At 35.4% G+C, this 26767-nt stretch overlaps 1 protein-coding gene, 2 long non-coding RNA genes and 3 other non-coding genes across 6 annotated transcripts in view; 3 read left to right on the top strand and 3 right to left on the bottom strand.

The window, feature by feature from the left end:
* The window catches only part of LOC148681264 (uncharacterized), a 43902-nt gene extending 30831 nt beyond the window's left edge, over window positions 1-13071 (top strand). The window contains exons 4-5 of the long non-coding RNA XR_015942852.1: window positions 11640-11988; window positions 12162-13071. This is a non-coding gene — a long non-coding RNA (uncharacterized LOC148681264). The remainder of the gene's footprint in view (window positions 1-11639; window positions 11989-12161) is intronic.
* LOC148681160 (protein NLRC3-like) overlaps window positions 1-26767 on the bottom strand; it is a 345676-nt gene that overhangs the window by 47211 nt on the left and 271698 nt on the right. The window lies entirely within an intron of this gene.
* trnap-agg (transfer RNA proline (anticodon AGG)) lies at window positions 2011-2082 on the top strand. The gene has a single exon. It is a non-coding gene; the product is annotated as a tRNA-Pro (tRNA).
* trnat-cgu (transfer RNA threonine (anticodon CGU)) lies at window positions 7764-7837 on the top strand. Its single transcript has one exon. It is a non-coding gene; the product is annotated as a tRNA-Thr (tRNA).
* Window positions 10971-15467, bottom strand: LOC148681263 (uncharacterized). Its single transcript, XR_015942925.1, has 3 exons — window positions 13475-15467; window positions 13294-13391; window positions 10971-11289 (listed from the first exon to the last, which is right to left on the bottom strand). It is a non-coding gene; the product is annotated as an uncharacterized LOC148681263 (long non-coding RNA).
* Window positions 21065-21183, bottom strand: LOC148681262 (5S ribosomal RNA). The gene has a single exon (XR_015943385.1). It is a non-coding gene; the product is annotated as a 5S ribosomal RNA (ribosomal RNA).

Here is a 26767-nt window from a genome sequence, read left to right as displayed (position 1 = left end):
AGTGTCGCCACATAAAATATTTCTTGCATAGTGGCTTGCTGGTCTAGGAGTATGATTCTCGTTCATGCCATGAGAAATCCTAGGTTCAAATTTCAGTTGAACCCTTACAGTTGTCTTTTGTTTTGTAAGGGCGTTGTGGCTTACACAGAGGCCTTTTTCTGAGAATGCCGGTTTGTCAGCAGATAGTGTTGCCATGTAAAGTTACTGTTTTGCAGTGGCTCATTGGTCTAGGGGTATGATTCTGGCTTAGGGTGCCCTTGATTTGTCAGAGAAAGTTTTCTGACTATCTGATGCTTCTGACGCCTGGTGAAATTTTATCACTGTAGTGGCTCGTTGGTCTAGGGGTATGATTCTCGCTTTGGGTGTGAGAGGTCCGGGGTTCAAATCCTGGACGAGCCCTTGCAGGAGTCGTGTGATTTACAGGGCACTATGACTTTCATTAAAATGTCTTTCGAAGAATTCCAGTTTGTCAGCAGATAGTGTCGCCACATAAAACATTCCTTTGCATAGTGGCTTGCTGGTCTAGGAGTATTATTTTCGTTCATGCAATGAGAAATCCCAGATTCAAATTTCGGTTGAGCCCTTACAGTTGTCTGCTGTTTTGTAAGGTCTACGGGCTTACACAGAGGCCTTTTTTCTGAGAATGCCAGTTCGTCAGCAGATAGTTTTGCCATGTAAAGTGGCTGTTACAGTAGCTAGTTGGTTTAGGGGTATGATTCTCACTTAGGGTGCCCTTGATTCATTAGAGAAAGTTTTCTGACTATCTGATGCTTCTGACGCCATGTGAAATTTTATCACTGTAGTTGCTCGTTGGTCTAGGGGCATGATTCTCGCTTAGGGTGCGAGAGGTCCTGGGTTCAAATGCCGGACGAGCCCTTACAGATGTTATGTGTTTTACAGGGCACAATGTCTTTCATTAAAATGTCTTTCGAAGAATTCCAGTTTGTCAGCAGATAGTGTCACCACATAAAACATTCCTTTGCATAGTGGCTTGCTGGTCTAGGAGTATGATTTTCGTTAATGCAATGAAAAATCCCAGATTCAAATTTCGGTTGAGCCCTTACACTTGTCTGCTGTTTTGTAAGGTCGTTGTGGCTTACACAGAGGCCTTTTTTCTGAGAATGCCAGTTTGTCAGCAGATAGTGTTGCCATATAAAGTTACTGTTTTGCAGTGGCTCGGTGGTCTAGGGGTATGAGTCTCACTTAGGGTGCCCTTAATTCATTAGAGAAAGATTTCTGACTGTCTGACGCCTTGTGAAATTCTCTCAATTTAGTGGTTCATTGGTCTATGGGTATGATTCTCGCTTCGGTTGCGAGAGGACACGGGTTCAATTCTCGGATGAGCCCTTGCAGGTGTACTGTGTTTTACAGGGCATTATTTCTTTCGTAAAAACGTCTTTCAAAGAATTCCAATTTGTCAGCAGATAGTGTCGCCACATAAAATATTTCTTGCATAGTGGCTTGCTGGTTTAAGAGTTTGATTTTCGTTCATGCCATGAGAAATCTTAGGTTCAAATTTCAGTTGAACCCTAACAGTTGTCTTTTGTTTTGTAAGGGCGTTGTGGCTTACACAGAGGCCTTTTTCTGAGAATGCCGGTTTGTCAGCAGATAGTGTTGCCATGTAAAGTGGCTGTTTTGCAGTGGCTCGTTGGTCTACGGGCATGATTCTCGCTTAAGGTGCGAGAGGTCCCGTTTTCAAATCCTGGACGAACCATTGCAGAAGTCCCGGGTCCAAATGAAGCAAAAGCCCTGCTTCAATGTTTGTTAGATAAGGATTTCTGACCATCTGTTGCTTCTGATGTCTTGTAAAATATTCAAGCTTTTGTGGCTCGTTGGTCTAGGGGTATGATTCTCGCTTAGGGTGCGAGAGGTCCCGTTTTCAAATCCTGGACGAACCATTGCAGAAGTCCTGGGTCCAAATGAAGCAAAAGCCCTGCTTCAATGTTTGTTAGATAAGTATTTCTGACCATCTGTTGCTTCAGATGTCTTGTGAAATATTAAAGCTCTTGTGGCTCGTTGATCTAGGGGTATGATTCTCGCTTAGGGTGCGAGAGGTCCTGGGTTCAAATCCCGGACGAGCCCTTGCAGTTATTTTGTTGTTTTACAGGGCATTATGGCTTTCATAAAAAACATTTTTCGAAGAATTCCAGTTTGTCAGCAGATAGTGTCGGCGCATAAAACATTCCTTTGCATAGTGGTTTGGTTGTCTAGGACTATGATTCTCGTTCATGCCGTGAGAAATCCCAGATTCAAATTTCAGTTGAGCCCTTACAGTTGTCTGCTGTTATGTAAGGGCGTTGTGGCTTACACAGAGGCCTTTTTTTCTGAGAATGCCAGTTCGTCAGCTGATAGCGTTGCCATATAAAGTTACTGTTCTGCAGTGGCTCGTTGGTCTAGGGGTGTGATTCTCGCTTAGGGTGCCCTTGATTCGTTTGACAAAGATTTCTGACAATCTGATGCTTCTGACGCCATGTGAAATTCTCTCAATTTAATGGCTCGTTGGTCTAGGGGTATTATTCTCGCTTCGGGTGTGAGAGGTTCTGGGTTCAAATCCTGAACGAGCCCTTGCAACTGTCATGTGTTTTACAGGGCACTATGACTTTCATTAAAACGTCTTTCGAAGAATTCCAGTTTGTCAGCTGATAGTGTTGCCATATATAGTTACTGTTTTGCAGTGGCACGTTGGTCTAGGGGTATGATTCTTGCTTCGGGTGCGAGAGGTCCTGTGGTCAAACCTTGGATGAGCCGTTGCAGGTGTCCAATGTTTTACAGGGCATTATATCTTTCGTAAAAATGTCTTTCGAAGAATTCCAGTTTGTCAGCAGATAGTATTGCCATGTAAAGTGGCAGTTTTACAGTAGCTTATTGGTCGAGGGGCTTGACTTGGCATAAGGTGCGAGAGGTCCCGTTTTCAAATCCTGGACGAGCCATTGTAGAAGTCCTGGGTCCAAATGAAGCAAAAGCCCTGCTTCAATGTTTGTTAGATAAGGATTTCTGACCATTTGTTCCTTCTGATGTCTTGTGAAATAGTCAAGCTTTTGTAGCTCGTTGTTCTAGGGGTATGATTATCGCTTAGAGTGTGAAAAGTCCTGGTTTCAAATCCCAAACGAGTCCCTACAGTTTCTCTATTGTTTCGCAGGGCATTATGGCTTTCATAAAAAAACGTTTTTCGAAGAATTCCAGTTTGTCAGCAGATAGTGTCGGCACATAAAACATTCCTTTGCATAGTTGCTTGGTTGTCAAGGAGTATGATTCTCGTTCATGCCGTGAGAAATCCCAGATTCAAATTTCGGTTGAGCCCTTACAGTTGTCTGCTGTTTTGTAAGGGCTTTGTGGCTTACACAAAGGCCTTTTTTCTGAGAATGCCGGTTTGTCAGTAGATAGTTTTGCCATATAAAGTGGCTGTTACAGTAGCTAGTTGGTTTGGGGGTATGATTCTCATTTTAAGGTGCGAGAGGTCCGGCTTCAAATCCTGGACAAACCCTTGCAGAAGTCCTAGGTCCAAATGAAGCAAAAGCCCTGCTTTAATGTTTGTTAGATAAGGATTTCTGGCCCATCTGTTGCTTCTAATGTCTTGTGAAATAATCATGCTTTTGTGGCTCGTTGGTCTAGGCGTATGATTCTCGCTTAGGGTGCCCTTGATTAGATAGAGAAAGATTTCTGACTATCTGACACCTTGTGAAATTCCCCCAATTTAGTGGCTTGTTGGTCTATGGGTATGATTCTCGCTTCGGTTGCGAGAAGACCCGGGTTCAATTACTGGATTAGCCCTTGCAGGTGCCCTGAGTTTTACAGGACATTATGTCTTTCATAAAAATGTCTTTCGAAGAATTCCAGTTTGTCAGCAGATAGTGTCGCCACATAAAACATTCCTTTGCATAGTGGCTTGCTGGTCTAGGAGTATGATTTTCGTTCATGCAATGAAAAATCCCAGATTCAAATTTTGGTTGAGCCCTTACAGTTTTCTGCTGTTTTGTAAGGGCGTTGTGGCTTACACAGAGGCCTTTTTTCTGAGAATGCCAGTTTGTCAGCAGATAGTGTTGCCATATAAAGTTGCTGTTTTGCAGTGGTTCGTTGGTCTAGGGGTATGATTCTCACTTAGGGTGCCCTTGATTCGTAAGAGAAAGATTTCTGACTATCTGACACCTTGTGAAATTCTCCCAATTTAGTGGCTTGTTGGTCTATGGGTATGATTCTCGCTTCGGTTGCGAATGGTCTCAGTTTCAATTCCTGGACGAGCACTTGCAGGTGTCCTCTGTTTTACAGGGCATTATGTCTTTCGTAAAAACGTCTTTCAAAGAATTCCAATTTCTCAGCAGATAGTGTCGCTACATAAATATTTCTTGCATAGTGGCTTGCTGGTCTAGGAGTATGATTCTCGTTCATGCCATGAGAAATCCTAGGTTAAAATTTCAGTTGAACCCTTACAGTTGTCTTTTGTTTTGTAAGGTCGTTATGGCTTACACAGAGGCCTTTTTTCTGAGAATGCCGGTTGGTCAGCAGATAGTGTTGCCATCTAAAGTTGCTGTTTTGCAGTGGCTCGTTGGTATAGGGGCATGATTCTTGCTTCGGGTGCAAGAGGTCCTGTGTTCATATCCCAGACGAGCCGTTGCAGTTGCCTAGTGTTTTACAGGGCATTATGTCTTTCGTAAAAATGTCTTTTGAAGAATTCCATTTTGTCAGCAGATAGTATTGCCATGTAAAGTGGCTGTTTTGCAGTAGCTTGTTGGTCTACGGGCTTGATTCTCGCATAAGGTGCGAGAGGTCCCGTTTTCAAATCCTGGACGAACCATTGTAGAAGTCCTGGGTCCAAATGAAGCAAAGGCCCTGCTTCAATGTTTGTTAAATAAGGATTTCTGTCCATCTGTTGCTTGTGAAATCTGAAGTCTTGTGAAATATTCAAGCTTTTGTGGTTTGTTGGTCTAGGAGCATGATTCTCGCTTAGGGTGCCCTTGATTCCCTTTAGAGAAAGATTTCTGACTATTTGATGCTTCTGACGCCATGTGAACTCCTATCACTTTAGTGGCTCATTGGTCTAGGGGTGTGATTCTCGCTTTGGATGTGAGAGGTGCCAGGTTCAAATACCGGATGAGACCTTGCAGGTGTCCTGCGTTTTACAGCACATTATGTCTTTCATAAAAATGTCTTTCGAAGAATTCCAGTTTGCCAGCATATAGTGTCGCCACAAAACATTACTTTGCATAGTGGCTTGCTTGTATGATTCTCGTTCATTCCGTGAGAAATAACAGGTTAAAATTTCGGTTGAGCCATTCAGCATATAGTGTTGCCCTGTAAAGTTGCTGTCTGAGAGAACTATGCTTTTAAGCCAGGGGTCACCAAACTTGTTCCTGGAGGTCTTAAAATGACAACCAAAGAGGTTGTTTACAGTTTTTTCCAGTTGTTTACACACATTTTCTGAAAGCATGTCTCATATTGTCAGAACTCTACACACAAATCACAAAACACACACACATTGGGCAAAACTCTTCAATTCTTTTGCAAAATGAAACTATAAGTTCAAAACAATGTAATTTCTTCTCAAAAAGGTATTTTGTTTTCAAATGACACACACAAGCCATCACATTAATAGATATTCATAAGATCAGTTGAACACTAATGTGCTTAATGTAAAACACTATGACCACTTCTTCTCTATTCATCATAATGACTTTCTGTAAGCCTTCTTCTGTTCAGTGTTACACTTACTACAGACAGTACATAGACCTACAGAAGTGCATTGTAAAATTTTTCGAAAATTGTTTTAATACAAAACAAACAAATACCAAATATATTTTACTGTATTTTCCTCACAAAAACAGCGTACACAGTGTTCATCCCAACCAACACAAAGTTGCAGAAAATGTGGTCTACATATACCATCAACAGAAGTATTTACTAAATACAGTTACAGTAAAAAAATAAATAAATAAAAAAACAGCTATACTGCATTCTCTTTTCTGTATTGGTGTGGCCAAGCAGTGGGGCAAATGTCACCTTGCATGGCAAATCCAGCCACGAAAAGCATCAACTGCTATAGCTTGGAGAAGGGGTATACATGTGTTTGGATTTCGGTCATACACTTTTCATCTCCAGGCAGGAAAAAAATCCTCAATAGGTTTGAGGGATGGAGAATATGGAGGGGGAGCTCTCAAATGTCAGATGAGCTCTCAAATGTAACTCATTTTGTCGCACTATACATTATGCCTCAAAGCTATACAGTTTTATAATTAATTTCGTTAATCTCTATAAAAAAAGCACACGCACCACCTGAACTAAGGCGCTGCTGGGATTTGAGCCCAGGATCTCCTGTTTACAAGGCATTTTGACCCGCTAAGCCACAGCGCCACAAAAATTAATTGTAAGAGACATTTGCCCGATAACAAAAATCGAAGAAGAAATAAATACACAACAAAAACTAGCATGTCAGGATGCAGAAAATGCTGACAAGACGGACGTGGTCTTTTAGAGTCTGGATGATCATGTCTCAAACCTGACCGGTAACCTGGCCTCTGTTCAAGATCAAAGCAAAAAATGCATTATTTTATTTTTATTTAATCTACCCTTAATCATGTGTTAAGTGTTTTTTGGAATATCTAGTTTCATTACATCCAAACCCTCTGTCAGCTCGGAAAATGGAAATCATTTAATCTAAGATAATGGATAGCGCATTGGACTTCTTGGCTGTGAACTGAGTCATTTAAAGGTTTTGAGTTCAAGTCCCACCAGCGTTGCAAGCTTTGCCCTTTTTCTTCACTGACTTAGGAGTGGTGCATTTCCAATATTTTTGGCATCTGTCCATCCTGTTCTGCTTTTTAATTTCATTGCGCAGTGCAGGCTCAGATACTAGGGGTACTCTACAATGAAGCCGATGACTTAATTGAGCTGTTTTAAATAAGGGAGATTAGAAAACGGTGTAGGGCCAAGTAAGCTTAAGGAATGACTCAAAGGCAACCTGTGGTTTTGGGCAAAAGTGTCTACCACCTATTGTTGAGATCACGCCTTTTGGAATCGTCGTACAAGAGCCTCTTTATGCATGTGCAAAGTAACTAAGTAGAAAGCATAGTAAATTTTGCTTTTCCCCCACTGTCTTAGATGAAACTGCGTTTGGAAGTATCATATCCAGAGGTTTTTTCTTTTAGTGTTAAGACTAAGTTGGCCAGAGCCCCTGTCTTGGGAACAGCAGGTCCTAGGTTCAAATCCAAACTGCACCTTTCCCTCAGATTTCCATTTTCCAAGCTGAATCTGGGTTTGGATGTAATGAAACTGGAGATTCCAAAAAACACTTGACACATGATTAAGGGTAGATTAAATAAAAATAAATCAATGCATTTTTTGCTTTGATCTTGAACAGAGGCCAGGTTACTGGTCAGGTTTGAGACATAATCATCCGGACTCTAAAAGACCACGTCCATCTTGTCGGCATTTTCTGCATCCTGACATGCTGGTTTTTGTTGTGTATTGGTTTGTTCTTCTTCGTTTTTTGTTATCGGGCAAATGTCTCTTACGGTCATTCATTGTGGTGCTGTGGCTTAGCTGGTCGAAGCGCCTCTCTTGTAAACAGGAGATCCTGGGCTAAATTGATCCAGGTGGTGAATGCGCTAGTTTTATAGAGCTTACCGGAATGCATAATAAAATTGTATAGCTTTGAGGCCTAATGAATAGTGCGACAAATAGACTTAAACAACCTCTTTGATTGCCATTTTAGACTTGCTGTCTTTTTTTAGTCTCTGTGTGCAAAACCGTCTTGCCTTCATTTCAGCTTTAGTGCTGTGGCTTAGTTGGTCAAAGCGCCTGTCTCGTAAACAGGAGATCCTGGGTTCAAGTTCCAGCAGTGCCTATTGTACATGTGCCAGCGTTGCTTTTTCTTAAGAGTTACGAGTGTTTACGCAGCGGGATGTTTAGCAGTCGGTTTCTAAACAAAACTCAAATCCTTAAGAACGCTACATGTTTAAGAGGACTTTGGACGATGGCTTTATATAGCATAATGTGGTAATGCCTAACCAATTGGACTTTAATATTTCAAGTCCAGACATTCACACATGCAGCGCTGCCATTGTTAGTTTTTTTTTTCTTTTTTCGATTAAACAATTAGCCCTTGTCAACATCGTTTGACCCTGTGGCTTAGTTGGTCAAAGCGCCTGTCTAGTAAACAGCAGATCCTGAGTTCAACTCCCAGCAGTACTTTGTCTGCAGTTGGCTGTTCTTTCATGGGCCAGAGAGTCCCAAAAAGTGCTTTTTGGTGCAGTTTCTGTGGTGCAATGGATAGCTCATTGGACCTGTGAGCTGAGCCATTCAAAGGTTGTAGGTTCGAGTCCCACAAGAGTGTCAAGCTTTGCCCCTTTTCTTCACTGACTTAAGGTGTGGTGTGTTTCTAACATTTTAGGCATCTGTCCATCCCGTTTTGCTTCTTTCTTTCATTGCGCAGTGCAGGCTCAGATACTAGGGGTACACTACAATGAAGCCGATGACTTAATTGAGCTGTTTTAAATAAGGAAGATTATAAAACGGTGCAAGGCCGAGTGGACTTAAGGAATGACTCGAAGGCAACCTGTGGTTTAGGGCAAAAGTGACCGCCACCTATTGTTAAGATCACACCTTTTGGATTTGTCATACAAGAGCCTCTTTATGCATGTGCAAAGTAACTGAGTTGAAAGCATAGTAAATTTTGCTTCCCCCCACTGTCTTAGATGAAACTGCGTTTGGAACTATCGTATCCACAGTTTTTTTCTTTTAGTGTTAAGACTAACGGCTGTTTCAAACCGCAAGCGCCAGCAGCGCGTGTTTTTTCGGCGTCCATGTTAACAGATTAGAGCTTTCATACTGCACGCAACAGCAGCGCGTCAGAGCTAGGCGTGAGCGTCGCTGAAGCAGCAGTGCAGCGATAGTTTTGGTGCCGGGTCTATTTTTGACGCGCTGCTCACGCTCAATTAAAGTGACAGTGCATTGATAATGACCAAAACACAATGAATGACAGTAAAAAAGTAGCAATTGTACCCAATAAATGCCTTAATAATGTCAACTGATTTATATATAGTCAGTTGTAACCCAGGATACTAGTGGGTAGTACACAGCAATAGAGCAAATAGAAACACCCTTATAAATATGAAAAAAAAACATTGGCAGAATACTCGATTAAATAATATATATTAAAATTATTTATTTTTTTAAATAATTCATAATCGAGTATTAAACAGCATTCAAGGGAATAGTGCTTTAGAATAACATCATCGTGCTTTACACTATAGCAGATCAGATTTACAAACAATAACAAATCTCTCTCTCGTCTGTTAGCTTGTGTTTACCGTTGCTATGGTGATTCAGTGTTCGCAAGGGAATGCAGAGATGTAAGTTTTTAAATTAATAACAGTAGAAAACTATTAGATATATATCAAGGCCTCAAGGCTCTGTTCTTGGGCCACTTCTCTTCTCCATCTACACATCATCTCTAGGACCAGTCATCCAGAGACATGGATTCTCCTACCACTGCTATGCTGATGATACCCAGCTATACCTCTCTTTTCATCCTGATGATCCCTCGGTTCCAGCTCGCATCTCAGCCTGCCTGTTGGATATTTCACACTGGATGAAAGATCATCATCTTCAGCTGAACCTCGCAAAAACGGAAATTCTTGTAGTTTCTGCTAACCCGACTCTACACCATAATTTTTCAATCCAGATGGATGGGGCAACCATTACTGCATCCAAAATGGTGAAAAGCCTTGGAGTAACGATTGATGACCAACTAAACTTCTCTGAACACATTTCTAGAACTGCTCGATCGTGCAGATTCGCACTCTATAACATCAGAAAGATCCGACCCTTCTTTTCTGAACATGCAGCTCAACTCCTTGTTCAAGCTCTTGTTCTCTCCAAACTGGATTACTGCAACTCTCTACTAGCTGGGCTTCCAGCTAACTCTATCAAGCCTCTTCAACTGCTCCAGAATGCAGCAGACGAGTTGTCTTCAATGAACCGAAATGAGCACATGTCACTCCGCTGCTAGTCCGTTTGCACTGGCTGCCAGTTGCTGCTCGCATCAAATTCAAAACTCTGATGTTTGCCTACAAAGTGACTTCTGGCCTTGCTCCTTCTTATCTGCTCTCACTTCTGCAGATCTATGTGCCCTCCAGAAACTTGCGTTCTGTGAACGAACGCCGCCTCGTGGTTCCATCCCAAAGAGGGAAGAAATCACTTTCGCGAATGCTCACGTTCAATCTGCCCAGTTGGTGGAATGAACTCCCTAACTGCATAAGAACAGCAGAGTCACTCGCTACTTTCAGGAAACGACTAAAAACTCAACTATTTAGTCTCCACTTCACTTCCTAATCTGCAATTGCCTCTCTGAATATCACACTAACTGTACCCACAAAAAAAAAAATACTAATACTAATACTACTAATACTTCCCTTGTTAAACTTTACAGACCTGAAACTTGCCTACAGCACTTATTCATTGTTGCTCTTAGTTGTGTAAGTTGCTTCCTTGTCCTCATTTGTAAGTCGCTTTGGATAAAAGCGTCTGCTAAATGACTAAATGTAAATGTGAATATATATTTTAATGTTTTAAATGTGTATTAACTGTGAAAACTGACCATTAATAAGATGCTGAAATGATTTCTATCATATATCGTTAATGAAGGATTGAGAGAAAAAAACAAGATTTGTATCTGTGAGTGAAATCTGCACACGAGTGCCCCCTGGAGTTTTCCTGGCTTTTCGCTTTGATTTTGAATGATTTTCTTGGTGAGTTCGTGTTTTTTTTTTTATTGTTTTCATTATAACATGATTAAAACTAGTGTCAAAAATGTGTTTCATTAATTAACCATTTGTTTGGTCTAGTAAAAACACAGTATTATACACAGTATTATACAAGTGATTGTGTAAAGTTTAAGTGAGAGAGTTTAAGTAAAATGCTGTCATTTGTAAAAAGAAAATGCCAAATAGGAGAAAGAAATAGGAAAAACACAGAAATTCAGCAGAGAGAAGCATATACATGGTCATTTATTGTTGCTGTTTATTTACAAATGTGTTAAGCTGAGATAATGCATACACTGTAAAATGCTAATGTTTTTTTTCTCCCCTTTGTTTGTTTGCTTGTGCATCTTCTTCTGGTTTTTCATCAGTGAGATGTTCTATTGAAGTCAGTTGCTGAATGTGATCTGCTCTGCATTCAAATTAATTGAAGTGTGAACTCTTTTCTGGATTTGGATTGTCTCAACTTCCATCGGTGCGTGTCTAATTGTGGAGTTGGACTGGCGAGCCTCCCATTAAGTGGATTTTTTGGATACACCTGTTGGAAAGATACAAAGTGAAACCTATTCAGCGTCATGGTAAGAGTGTAAATTTACAACAAACTCACAAGTGCAACATCCTAGATCTCTTGAACTGAATTTGCAACCTAGTTGTTTTGCAAAAGAATCTTTTTGAGTGTTCATCACCTGTACTGGACTTTTGGGAAATTTTGAAATGTTTTAAGTAAATGTTTTATTTTCATTTTTATTTTATTTGTACATTGTTTCATTGGAGTGTTCATTTGTTGCAATTTTTGAAGCTTTATAGAGAGAAGTTAATTGGTTTAAGAAGGGAAACCTTGATTATATATTAAATAATAAAACAATTTTAATATTGTACTATTAATAGGGTTTTGGACGATGGCATTATATAGCATGGTATGGTGATGCGTAACCAATTGGACTTTAACATTTTTAAGTCTAGACATTCAAACATGCAGTGCTACCGTTTTTACCGTTTCTTTTTTCGATTAAACAAATACCCCCTGTCTGGTTTTGTGGCTTAGTTGGTCAAAACACCTGTCTAGTAAACAGAAGATCCTATGTATGAATCCCAGCAGTACTTTATCTGCAGTGAGCTGTGCTTTTATGGGCCAGAGAGTACCAAAAATTGCTTTCTGTGCAACAGTGCTAGAGGCAGGAGCTCTGTGGTGCAATGGATAGTTCATTGGACTTCTAGGCTGTGAGCTGAGGCCAGTGTGAGCCAGGATGAGCCGGGGCAATTGCCCAGGAGGTTAAGCAGTGAGGCCGAAATCATGTTGCGTTTCCACTGTCGGGCTAGTAGCTCGCAGCACGTCACGCAAACCCCGCCCCATAACATCCCCCGAATCAAACGTCACACAACCCGCCCACTTCAGCGGGAATCAGCCAGATAAAGCACACCATCACATCCTCACGAAACCATTCAAATAAAGACAACTGAAACAAACAATTGACACGTTACTGTACAACATTACATTTTATGTCTATACGCACATGCCTGTGTGTTCTCATTCATCATATTCATTTACTCACCGACCGACTGAATTTGAAACTAATTTTCATGCGAAGCAACACGCCCCTTCAGCTACTCCAGAATGCAGCAGCATGAGTGGTCTTTAATGAATTGAAAAGAGCACATGTCACTCCGCTACTCACCCGTTTGCACTGGCTGCCAGTTGCTGCTCGCATCAAATTCAAAGCTCTGATGTTTGCCTACAAAGCAACCTCTGGCTTTGCTCCCTCTTATCTGCTCTCACTTCTGCAGATTTATATGCCCTCAAGAAACTTGCGTTCTGTGAATAAACGTCGCCTCGTGGTTCCATCCCAAAGAGGGAAGTAATCACTTTCCCGAACTCTCGCATTCAATCTGCCCAGTTGGTGGAATGAACTCCCTAACTGCAACAGAACGGCAGAGTCACTTGCTGTCTTCAAGAAACGACTTAAAACTCAACTATTTAGTCTCCTCTTCACTTCCTAATCTGCAATTGCCTCTAGCTATACCACTAACTGTACTCAAAAAAAAAAAAAATAATAATTCTTACATTACTAATGCTTTCCTTCTTAGACTTTACAGCCCTGAAACTTGCCTACAGCACTTATTTATTGTTGCTCTTATAGTTGTGATAATTGCTTCCTTGTCCTCATTTGTTAGTCGCTTTGGATAAAAGCGTCTGCTAAATGACTAAATGTAAATGTAAAACAGCGAGCTGTGTACACGCCCTTAAAATGACACATTATAACACATTATAATAAAAAAATCTGGATTGTGTTTTGAACTGAACCTAGACTGGCACACTCAGAAGAACCATAATATTAATGTTAAATCATTAAAAAAGGGGTAAACTATGTGCCCTTTAAGCAATGTGTTAACTTTATTAATTATTCAATAATCATCAAGATTGATAAAAAAGTTCAACACACACAGCAGTGAACGTGCACACACACACACACACACACACATCAGTGAACATGTACACACACACATACAAAGTTGGTACAGTAGGCCTACATACTGTATCTACCTTGGAAGAAGTGATATGGTTCTTAAAGTGTTGTTTTACGTATGGAGCCTGATTGAATTTTATTATAGTGTCTTCGTAAAAACATCTGTCCATAATTCCTGAAAATAAAAATAAAAAAATATATATAAATAAAGAAACTGCAAAGAAACGATTCAATCATATTAAAGAGATTTGAACTAACCTTCTAACACAACTAGCGGTCCAGGTCCCTGACGGAATATGGCTCCCCAGACATGAATTTTTACTGGATGCTTTGCTTTCGGGTTCACAACATGGCGGTTTATTAATAGGGTATGTCCTATTAATAAATTTGTAGGACATGTAAGCTCGTATAAAGCAAATAGCCTAAATAAAGAGATGCATGGATTAATGTAAATAAATAAATCTTTTCATTATGGCATTGTTCAAAATGGCTTACCTGGCTTTTCCAGAGGTCCACCTGTGTTGTTTTACTGGTTTTCTAATATTGCAGACTGATGCTTTTAACTGTATTCTAAACAGAAGCTCACTCTGAATCTTTTTAGCAGATCGCTATTGTGGATTGTGCTGCACAGCCAACTTAAAAGGGACTGCATCAAAGACAACCCAGGTGGCACATACTAAAAACAACAAGAACAAAAAGTATTTATAAAAAAGTAAGAATTTTTTTTGGCACAGCAGGGTCTTTCTTCAGGGCTCGTTGGTCAAGGTGTATGATTCTCGCTTAGGATGCGAGAGGTCCTGGGTTCAATCCCCCGACGAGCCCTACAGCTGTCACAGAAAAAGCAGTGGAACTTTGGCATTTCTACATTAATTGTAGCACCTTTTGCTGTGACTTTAGTTAATGAACATTTAGTGGACTTCTAATTTAAATTAGTTTAACATGTACAATTATACAGACAAAACCGTCTGCTACCCTCAGGCAGATGGTTCCGCAGCATCTGGTTACGCACCAGCCGGCTAAAGGAAAGTTTCTTCCCTCAGACTATCAGGCTGATGAACACTTAACACACAGGCTCTTCCATACCCTCACTGCACACCATCGATATGTAGCATGCACTGACCTTTAGCCAATCCATACTTGAAACAACACTGCCTACAACTATGTGGACACCTATTCATTGTACATATCGCTGTCAATTTCACATTGTCATTTTATTTGTCTGTTATTTGTACTGTCGTTGTATTTGCACTGTCATTGTTTTTGCACTATCTGTATTTTTTACTGTTTGTACAGATAATTTTTCATGAATTTTGGTGAATTTTTCATGATTTTTGGTGATTTTTCAAGATTTTTTCATGATTTTTCAAGATTTTTTCATCTTTCATGATTTTTCGTGATTTTTCAAGTTTTTTCATTTTTCATTTTTTCATTTTTTATGATTTTTCTGTTTTTTCAAAAATTTTTCATTTTTCGTGATTTTTCGTTATTTTTAAAAAAAATTCATTTTTCTTGATTTTTTTGTGATTTTTTTATTTTACGATTTTTCAAAAAATTTCATTTTTTGTGATTTTTTTGCGATTTTTCAAAAAATTTTCATTTTTTGTGATTTTTCAAAATTTTTTCATATTTTGCGATTTTTCAAAAAATTTTCATTTTTTGCGATTTTTCAAAAAATTTTCATATTTTGCGATTTTTCAAAAATTTTTCATTTTTTGCGATTTTTCAAAAATTGTTCATATTTTGCGATTTTTCAAAAATGTTTCAGTTTTTGTGATTTTTCAAAAAATTTTTATATTTTGCGATTTTTCAAAAAATTTTCGTTTTTTGTGATTTTTAAAAAATTTTTCATATTTTGCGATTTTTCAAAAAAATTTCATTTTTTGCGATTTTTCAAAAATTGTTCATATTTTGCGATTTTTCAAAAATTTTTCAGTTTTTGTGAATTTTCAAAAATTTTTCAGTTTTTGTGATTTTTCAAAAATTTTTCAGTTTTTGTGATTTTTCAAAAAAATGTTATATTTTGCGATTTTTCAAAAAAATTTTCATTTTTTGTGATTTTTCAAAATGTTTTCATATTTTGCGATTTTTCAAAAAATTTTCATTTTTTGCTATTTTTCAAAAAATGTTCATATTTTGCGATTTTTCAAAAAAATTTCATTTTTTGCGATTTTTCAAAAATTGTTCATATTTTGTGATTTTTCAAAAATTTTTCAGTTTTTGTGATTTTTCAAAAAAATGTTATATTTTGCGATTTTTCAAAAAAAAATTCATTTTTGTGATTTTTAAAATTTTTTTCATATTTTGCAATTTTTCAAATTTTTTAAATTTTTTGTGATTTTTCAAAAAAATTTCATTTTTTGTGATTTTTCAAAAAAATTTCATATTTTGCGATTTTTCAAAAAATGTAAATTTTTTGTGATTTTTAAAATTTTTTTAATTTTTTGTGATTTTTTGCGATTTTTCAAACAATTTTCATTTTTTGTGATTTTTTGCGATTTTTCAAAAATTTTTCATATTTTGCGATTTTTCAAAAATTTCTTTTTTTGCGATTTTTCAAAAAATTATCATATTTTGCGATTTTTCCAAAAATTTTCATGTTTTGTGATTTTTCAAAAAAATTTCATGTTTTGCGATTTTTAAAAAAAATGTCATATTTTGCGATTTTTCAAAAAATTTTCATTTTTTGTGATTTATTGCGATTTTTAAAAAAAAATTTATATTTTGCGATTTTTAAAAAAAAATTCATATTTTGTGATTTTTCAAAAAAATTTCATATTTTGCGATTTTTCAAAAATTTTTCATTTTTTGTGATTTTTAAAAAAAATTTCATGTTTTGCGATTTTTCAAAAAAAATTTATATTTTGCGATTTTTCAAAAAATTTTCATTTTTGTGCTCTTTTCAGTGTTGTGGTAATTCAGAGTGAAGTGTTAAAATTCTAGAGTTATATAAAGTGTCACACTAGAGCTCCAGCAGATCTTTATGACACACAGACATCAAGAATCAGGATATGAACCTCAACCATGGTTGCTAAAAAGAAAAAAGCTGCATATTTCATGCTATGTGCCAGCATAGTACAAAGCTCCCAGCATGCATTGCATCATAAATAAATTATGCAGCTTTATGTTGTTACAATCTCTTTCTTTTCATTTATTTTGTGTTGTGTTTGGGAGGTAATATTTCAGTAGTTTTTTTAATTGATTTTTATTTTTTTGTTTGTCACCATTATTGAGATTCAAAGACTAATTGTTGATGTCTGGGTGTTTTTAAGTGCTGCCATAGATCAAACATTCACATTGTAAATCATGCTTTTAAAGTCATTAATTGTTAAAGCTTCAGTGGTTTCATTTATGTATTTTATTTATTTCACACACATAACTAATTTGACACTGAATTAGAAAACAAGCAGGAGAAGATGGCTTTGATATCAAAGTTAATCTCTTCAGACTGACTCTTACATTTTCTTTTGAATTTTCATGCTACATGTAAGAATAGTGTGATTATCACTAATAATTATAGCATCCAAATAAAAAAACAATTTTATAGCAAGAAGTTGAAGAGTCCTACTAAAGCAGACTCTGTCCTCCATCATGGTGACTTCAAATGAACAACAGAAATTTCATAAAGAGCTTTTGTTCACATGACAGAATTAAAGCCAAAGCTCAGTAATAAGTGAAGCTCCATGATGAGTTGTTTAATGTGATGAGTTGTTTTAAAGATGTTAAAAATAAAAATAAATTTTATTGTGTAATTTGTTTATTTTTTTTTTATTCATTATTATTTTATTTAAAGTTTTATTCTCAGTTGATTTCATCTTTGGTTTTGGCTACTGCTGCCAGTATTTTGATATACATTTTTCATATATTTTACACAATAAGAGTTTGCTAATTAACACTCTCTGAGTGGTAAATTTTTTTTAACACTTTCAAAAGTGTTATTTTAACACTTTTATAGTGGTTCCCATATAAACACTGAGGGAGTGTTAATTTGAACTCTAAGGTAGTTAAATCTACAATCTAAAATTTGCAGTGTGTATAACCCTTTATTATTGTCTTTAATTGTTTATGTACCATAGCATAATCAATGAAACACAACATCAAAACACTGTGCTGATGAGATTGTCTTCTTGCTGCTTTGACACTGACTTTTGCCTATCTTGTGTTTTTTTTTTTGTCCTTCTTTAGCAGTTGAGGACAAAGGCGGTCTGCCGAAGAAACCACTCAGCTCCTCTGAAAGACAAGGTATATCACATAATAAATGTCACTTATTAACATTTATTCATACTGTTGCAGCATGAACTACAGTTGAGGGCCCTCCTGTGAAATATTTATTCAAGCTAATGGAGCAAGGACATTTTCACAGTACTTACGATAGTATATTATCTTCTGAAGAAAGTTTTATTTGTTTTATTATTTATGTTTTTTTATTGGCTACAGAACAAACAGTGTTAAGCTAGTTAAGCCTTTACTTTCTCAATCTAAATATGGTAGCACATCAGAATAATAGTCCTTTAGTTAATCAATTTACTAACACTAAGTGTCACCAATCTTGTGCCGCATTTTTTAATTACAGTTCAACATTAATGCATTATTAAAATCCAAAGTTGTGCTTGTTGACATTACTTAATGCACAGTGCATTAATGAACTAATGTTATTTAACTTAAACATTAAATCGTTAACAAAGATGAATGAATACTGTAATTAATGTATTAAACTTCTAAGTCATGTCAGTAAATGCATTAACTAATATTAACTAATGGACTATTACTCTAAAGTGTTACCTTAAAGGGTGACACTTTACAATAAGTTTGTATCAGTTAATGTCAAAGCATTTACTACCATAAACAAGCAATGAACAATACACTTAATGCAGTATTTGTTCGTGTTACAGTCATCCATGCCAACTCACAGTCCATCAACTAAGCATTAAATATTATTTTAATGAAGCATTAGTACATGTTGAACTATGATTAAAAATGTTGTACAAGCATTGTTCATAATTAGTTCATGTTAGTAAATACATTATCTAATGAAACCTTATTGTAAAGTATGACCCAATATTATATACTGTCATCATGGTAAAGATAAATTATAAGAAATTAAGTTATTAGAACTATTATGTTTAGAAATGTGCCTGAACAAGTCCTCTCTCCATTACACATAAATTGTGAAAAATAAACTCAAATTTAACAGGGGGGCTTATAATTCCGGCTTCAACTGTATGCATTAATAAATAAAAGTCGTCACACTAAGACACTGTGTTCTGATAATCACAACTGTGCTCATTTAGGAGCCGGGGAAACAAAGAGAAGAAAACGTTCCTGTGAAGATCTTTCACAGAAGCCCCACTCAGACTCTCCACTGTCTGCTGTAAGTTCATCGTTTGTACATCACAATTAGGTGGTGTATATACTCCTGAATACAGTTTTGTAGGCATAGATGGGGAGGCTGTGCAAAAAGTATGATTATGTCACTGAAAGGTTTTAACTATTATACTTACTTTGTTGAAGGCTCCTGCATCGACTTCTTTATTGGAGGCTCCTGCATCAGCCTCATCAGTTCCTGGCCAGTCTTCTTCATCGGCTCCTGCATCAGCCTCATCAGTTCCTTGCCAGTCTTCTTCATCGGCTCCTGCATCAGCCTCGTCCGTTTTTGCCTCGGCTTCTTCATCGGCTCCTGCATCAGCCTCATCAGTTCCTGGCCAGTCTTCTTCATCGGCTCCTGCATCAGCCTCATCAGTTCCTTGCCAGTGTTCTTCATCGGTCCTGCATCAGCCTCGTCAGTTTTTGCCTCTGCTTCTTCATCGGCTCCTGTATCAGCCTCGTCAGCTCCTGCCTTGGCTTCTTCATCGGCTCCTGTATCGGCCTCATCAGTTCCTGCCTTGTCTTCTTCATCAGCTCCTGAAAAATCGCAAAAAATTAAAAATTTTTGAAAAATCGCAAAAAATGAAAATTTTTTGAAAAATCGCAAAAAAATGAAATTTTTTTTGAAAAATCACAAAAAATGAAAATCTTTTAAAATCACAAAAAATGAAAATTTTTTGAAAAATCGCAAAAAATCACAAAAAATGAAAATTTTTTGAAAAATAACAAAAAATGAAATTTTTTTTAAAAATCACAAAAATAAAATTTTGTTGAAAAATCGCAAAAAAATAACAAAAAAATGAATTTTTTTTGAAAAATCACAAAAAATGAACATTTTTTGAAAAATCGCAAAAAATGAAATTTTTTTGAAAAATCACAAAAAATGAAATTTTTTTGAAAAATCGCAAAAAATCACAAAAAAATGAAAATTTTTGGAAAAATTGCAAAAAATCACAAAAAATGAAATTTTTTTGAAAAATCACAAAAAAAATTTTTTTTGAAAAATAACAAAAATTTTTTTTTTGAAAAATCGCAAAAAATCACAAAAAATTACAAATTTTTGAAAAATCACAAAATTTTTTTTTTGAAAAATCGCAAAAAATCACAAAAAATGAAAATTTTTTGAAAAATCACAAAAAATTCAATTTTTGGAAAAATCACAATAAATCACAAAAAATGAAAAATTCTTGAAAAATCGCAAAAAATGAAATTTTTTTGAAAAATAACAAAAAATCCATATTTTGAAAAATCACAAAAAATGAAAAATTTTTGAAAGATTTTTGAAAAATCACAAAAAATCACAAAAAATGAATTTTTTAAAAAAATAACGAAAAATCACAAAAAATGAAAAATTTGTGAAAAATTGCAAAAAATGAATTTTTTTTGAAAAATCACAAAAAATGAAATTTTTTTGAAAAATCGCAAAAAATCACAAAAAATGAAAATTTTTGGAAAAATTGCAAAAAACCACAAAAAATGAAATTTTTTTGAAAAATCGCAAAAAATCACAAAAAATGAAAATTTTTTGAAAAATCACAAAAATGTAATTTTTGGAAAAATCACAATAAATAACAAAAAATGAAAAATTTTTGAAAAATCGAAAAACATGAAATTTTTTGGAAAAATAACAAAAAATCCAATTTTTGAAAAATCACAAAAAATGAAAAATTTTTGGAAAATCACAAAAAATCACGAAAAATGAATTTTTTAAAAAAAATAACGTAAAATCACGAAAAATGAAAAATTTTCGAAAAATGAAAAATGAAAAAATCATGAAAATCACGAAAAATCATGGAAAATGAAAAAATCACGAAAAATCATGAAAAATGAAAAAATCTTGAAAAATCACCAAAAAATCATGAGAAATGAAAAATTCACCAAAAATCATGAAAAATTATCTGTACAAACAGTAAAAAATACAGATAGTGCAAAAAAATGACAGTGCAAATACAATGACAGTACAAATAACAAATAAAATGACAATGTGAAATTGACAGCGATATGTACAATGAATAGGTGTCCACATAGTTGCAGGCAGTGTTGTTTCAAGTATGGATTGGCTAAAGGTCAGTGCATGCTACATATCGATGGTGTGCAGTGAGGGTATGGAAGAGTCTGTGTGTTGTGTATTAAGTGTTCATCAGCCTGATAGTCTGAGGGAAGAAACTTTCCTTTAGCCGGCTGGTGCGTGACCAGATGCTGCGGAACCATCTGCCTGAGGGTAGCAGATGATTTTGTCTGTATAATTGTACATGTTAAACTAATTTAAATTAGAAGTCCACTAAATGTTCATTAACTAGTCACAGCAAAAGGTGCTACAATTAATGTAGAAATGCCAAAGTTCCACTGCTTTTTTAACCAGGCCCGACCCTGCTTTACTTCCGAGTTCAGATGAGATCGGGCATTTCCAGGGTGGTATGGCCGTAAGCGAAAGAGGCTGTCAAGCGTTGGCTATTTAAATCAGCTGCCAAATGAAGCACTTCGAAAAGCTTACAGCACCTGGTATTCCCAGGCGGTCTCCCATCCAAGTACTAACCAGGCCCGACCCTGCTTTACTTCCGAGTTCAGATGAGATCGGGCATTTCCAGGGTGGTATGGCCGTAAGCGAAAGAGGCTGTCAAGCGTTGGCTATTTAAATCAGCTGCCAAATGAAGCACTTCGAAAAGCTTACAGCACCTGGTATTCCCAGGCGGTCTCCCATCCAAGTACTAACCAGGCCCGACCCTGCTTTACTTCCGAGTTCAGATGAGATCGGGCATTTCTTTTTTTTTTTTTTTTTTTACATTAAAATCAACATTCTTCATAACATAACATCCTCTTTGGGCATTTTCCACTTTAAACCATTTAAAACATTATACACTTCATCATTAAACACATCATAAAAGCTTGGTAACATGTCTTCTCCTTTAAAGTACCAGTACAGTCTTTCTATGTATCTTTCCATTTTTCGTTTTAGTACATTCCACACATTTAAAACAACTTTTTCCTGTTTTGCTACATTTCTTCTTTCCCACACACATTTTTTAATCATCATTATAAGAAGATTTACAAACTTTTTGTTTTTGTTTTCCATATTCCATCCGAACATCACAAGAGTATTCCATTCCAATTGTTCTTCATCCCAATCTTTCAATAAATCTTTTAGCATTTTTTGGCATTTCATGTAAAAACATTCTAATTCTTTACAGTATAAAAACAGGTGTAAAATTCCTTCATCTTCTTGAAAACAAACCTTACATGTTGCATTTTGTTCTATATGTATCTTTGTTAAAATGCACTCAGTAAAAATTGCCTTGTGTCTTATAAAATATTCAAAACATTCCAATCTTGTTTCTATTATTTTCCCTCTCATGTTTTTCCATATATTTTCCTTTTTCACACTATTCAATCTTTGTACCCAAAAGTTATTTGCTATTGGTTCTTGAAATACACTATCTCTAAAATACACATAAAAGTCTTTCAGTAAACAATCTTTAAAATTACAAAGCTTTCCTTTTAAATAGACATGTATGACTTTTTCATTCCCACATTCTTCCATATTTTCTATTCTTGTAATCCATTCTTTTGGTATGGCACCTTTGACCATTTCAAGTTTATTTTCTATTTCCTTTACACTGTATTCCTCTTTAGCTTCTTCCATTAAGTCTACTATATATTGCTTAGTTAAAAATCCCTTTTTGAATTCATAAAGCACATCCCTTATTCTTAAAATCCCCACATCCATCCATTTTTTAAAAAATAGTTCCTTCCCTTCTTTTAAAATACTTTTATTTAAAAACAAAGGTTGATTTAACAAGTTTTCTCTTCCCTTTACTTGGTAAAATACTCCGTCTAAAAATTTCCCCCATGCACTTAAAATTTCTTGATAAAACCCTGGTAACTTTTCCGTCATCCAGTTTTTAGTTTTTAACCAAAGAATGTCTTCTCCTAAGTTAAAATTGCCAACTTTGTTTAAAAAATATTTCATAACCTTTTTCCATTCTGTTGAGTTCTCCTCTTGTAAAAGCTTTTTAACTATTTTCACTCTAAGACAATTCTTCCTTTGTTTAATATCAATCAATCTTATCCCTCCTTCTTCTGTTGCTCCTATTATTGTATTATACGCAATTCTTGGGGGTTTCCCCTCCCATAAAAAATCTTGAACACACTTTTTTAATCTCCCTTCTATCCAACATGGCATTTCTGTTACATATAATTTATACCATAGCTTTGATGTCATTAAAACATTTAATATTAAGGCTTTCCCCTTTAAGCAAAGTTCTCTCATCCTCCAAAAATTTAATCTTGATTCTATTCCTCTTATTAGATCATCCCACATCTTTTCTGTTGCTTTTCTTTCATTTTTACCAATTAAAATTCCTAAAATTTTCAGTTCTTCTACTTCTCTAAATTGGAAACAATCTGTTAAAATATCTGCTTTACCAAACCTCATATATTGTGTTTTATTTTCATTTATTTTGCTTCCTGTTCCCTTACAAAACTCCTGTACTTTTTTCATGGCTTCTTTTACACTCTTTTTCTCCTTCACTATTATTGTTGTATCATCAGCATACTGGTATATTTTTCCTTCATCCTCCTCTTCTTCTATTTTTATTCCTTTAATTTTAGTTTCTTGTTTTATTGCTAACCCTAAAGGTTCTGCGATTAGGGAATATAATAGTGCTGAAAGAGGGCATCCTTGTCTAATCGATCTTGTAATTTTAAAACATTCTGTTAAAAAACCATTACATTTTACTTTTGTTAAAGCCCCATTATATAAAATTTTAATCCAATTAATAAAATTCTCTCCAAATCCAAATGTTTTGAGTACATCAAATAAGTAAGTATGTTCGACTCTGTCAAAAGCCTTTTCAAAATCTACACTAATTAAAAAACCATTCATCTTCTTTTCTTGTAAATAATCTATTGTGCTTTTAATACTCATTGTTACATCTGCTATATCTCTCCCTTTTATTGCATATGCTTGGTTTGATTTAATTAATTTAGGCATCACTTCCTTTAATCTATTCGCTAAAACTTTTGCTAAAATCTTTAAATCTGTATTCAACATTGTTATTGGTCTATAATTTTGTAATTCAGTTTTTGCTCCTTTTCTTTTATATATTAACTTCATTAATCCCATCCCCATTCTTTCATTCATCTCTTTACATTTAAAAATTTCTTTAAAAACTTCTTTAAGTATTCCTTTTAAAATATCTTTAAAAACAATATAAAATTCATTTCCTATTCCATCTATACCTGGACTTTTCTTTTTATTTAGTTGATTTATTGCAATTTCAATCTCTTCTTCTTCTATTTCTCTGTCACATTCTTTGTTGTCATCTTTTTCTAGTTTTACTTTTATATAATTTAGAATCTTCCTTTCTTTTTCTTCATCAATACCTTTTGCTTTAAATAGATCTTCATAAAAATGCTTGATTTCTTCTAGTATTTCTATGTTTCCTTTCGCAATTTTTCCATTCCTCCCTTTAATTTCCTTTAGTATTCCTGCTTTACCTCTTTGCTTCTCTAAATCAAAAAAGAATTTCGTGCATTTTTCCCCTTCTACTGTGTATTTAGATCTGCTCCTCAACATTGCCCCCTTATATTTGTCTTCTTCTAAATCTCGTAATTTTTGCTCTATTTCTTTGATTTTTTCAATATCTTTATTTTCTTTGTTTAATTCTTTTTCTAAGGATCTTTTAACTTCTTTTTCTGTATACTTTTTACATCTTTGTAGTACTGCGCAATATTTGATTGTGTATTTTCTTATTTGATATTTTGTGTTTTCCCACCATATCCTTTTATCTTCATCATACATTCTATTTTCTTTTTCATTCTCTATTATTTCTTTGACTTTTTGAACATAATCTTGATTTTTTAAAATTGTTGTGTTTAAAATCCAAGTCCCTGGTCCTTTTTGTATGTTTTCTATATTCACTTTAAAATGCAAGAGCTTATGATCACTAAAACTGTTCTCTTCATACTGTATGTTTTCTATAAAATTTTCAATATTTCTAGTACATAAAATAAAATCTATTCTCGTTTGACATATAAAATTCCCCACTATTTGTCTCCTTGAAAACTCTCTTTTTTCTCTATTCCTTTCCCTCCATATATCTATTAAACTATTTTCCTTTATTAACTCATTTAGTTCCTTTCTTCCTATATCCGATTTAAAAACCATTCCATCAGCCATATCTTGTTTTCTAAAAACAGTATTAAAATCTCCCATCATTATTATTTCTTTAAAATCTTTAAATACTTTATTTAAAACCTCAAAATATTCTTTTTTGTCTTTATCTTCTGTTGGTGCATGTATATTTGCTATTATTAATTCATGTCCTTCATAGTTCACCTCTATTACTAAACATTTTCCATAATTATCCCTATACACAATTCTTTTAAAGTTTAAAACATCTTTCCTTATTAAAAAAGCAACACCTCTTCCAGATTTACCATCACCATTATTATATATAATATCCCCTTGCCACAACTTTTTAAAATCGTCCATTGCATGTTCTTTCCAGTTTGTTTCCTGTAAACCTATCACTTCCTTGTGTTTACATTTCTCTCTTATTTTCTCAAATTTATCTTTTCCCATCAGTCCCCTTGCATTAAAAGACACACAGTTTAAAACCATTAAAATAAATAAAAATGAAATTAAAAACCTACACATCCTCATTGTCCTTCATCTCCTTCCAACGCTCTCAACCAACAACTTCTTCCGTTAAAAGAGACAAAGATTAAAAGCATTTTAAAATAGATAAAATATTTTAAAAACATAATTTTTCTTCATCTTCTTCCAGTCCCCTTAACACTTCATACCTATTTACAAATTTAGCTCTGTTCTTTGTTAAAACTTTTTTCTTTGCCATGTCCAAGTTTGGTTTTACCTTAAAAGTTCTTCTTCTTAAAAATCCTCTTTCCACTTTGTTCTTATCCACATTTTTCATCCTTGTTTCTTCATCATTTTCCATTCCTTCAGCTTGACCAGTCTTTCTTAGTTCCTCTTTTTCCACCGTGCTTAAAAAAGTTTTAAAACTGTCTGATATTTCCATTTGTGACCACTGTCCATCTTGTCCTGATAACTGTACTTCTTTCTCTTCATTTTTGTTTTCTCCTTCCGTTTTTTCATTGTTATTCATTTCCTCCTCCATTGTCCTTTCTATTGCTTCATTATCTTCTTCCCTTTTGTTGTTTTCTTCATGCACCTGCCGGTCCTGATCTTCTCCTCCTCCTTCCTCTCCTTCCATCCAGCATTCACACTTATTTAAAAAATTTTTACATTCCGGGCACCTAATAGTTTTACAGTCTCTTGCAAAATGCCCCCTTTCCTCGCATTTGTAGCACTTGAATTCTGGACAGTCTTTCAGCATGTGCTCCGGGCTCATGCACAGCCTACAGGTCTTCACCTGATGGCTGTGCATCACCCTGAAGTACTGCGTTCCTTCTGCTGTTTCCATTTTTGTGCTATATGGCAAGGATGCCACCTCTTTAGGGAACCTCACTTTAAGGAACCTTGTTCCGTCTTCTATGTCGGTACCCGGATAAAACCTTCGTTTAATTTTAGATATGGGACAAACTCCCCAAGTATCTAATTTCTCCAGAATTTCCTTATCTTCAAGCTAGACCGGCAGGTGCATGAAGGAAACAACAAAATCCCTATTATGAAGCTTTTTGATTTCACAGTTCACCCCATTTATCATCAGTTTGTCAGTCAATTGTTCACATAATTCTTCTGTTTCCATTGTTAGTTCGTACTCCTTCCCTTGTCTTGGTCTTAAAGCCAGAATTTTTCCATGTCCACACTTTTCAATCACCGCTTTAATAATATCTTCTGCTCTCACTTCCTGTACATCTTCCACATTAATGATAACTGTTGCCTCCTTTAAATACTTTCTTCCACCTACTTGGCTTTTCCGTTGTCCAGCTCGTTGTCCATTTTCCAGTCCGTTGTCTTTAACCATTCTTGTCTCGTCATCCAGTCCTGTTTCATATTCCTTTCGTGTCTCTGCATCCAGTCCAGGGTCGTTTGCCATCAATCCGTCCTTTGTTTGCTCCATAGCAAAAAAACACACGCAAAAAACCACCCTCCAGCCAGCAAAATGCTGCTGTCAGGTGGTTAAAAAACAAAAATCAAAAACAAAAAAAAACTATATCAGTCCACAAAAAGTGTAAAACACAAAAAAATAAACAGAAAAAATGGAG

The sequence above is a fragment of the Danio rerio genome, chromosome 4, assembly GCF_052040795.2.
Source record: "Danio rerio strain M-AB ecotype USA chromosome 4, GRCz13ab, whole genome shotgun sequence".
Classification (NCBI taxonomy): Eukaryota; Metazoa; Chordata; class Actinopteri; order Cypriniformes; family Danionidae; genus Danio; species Danio rerio.
The sequence above is the reverse complement of the archived record's forward strand: the minus strand, read 5'-3'. Positions and strand labels throughout refer to the sequence as shown.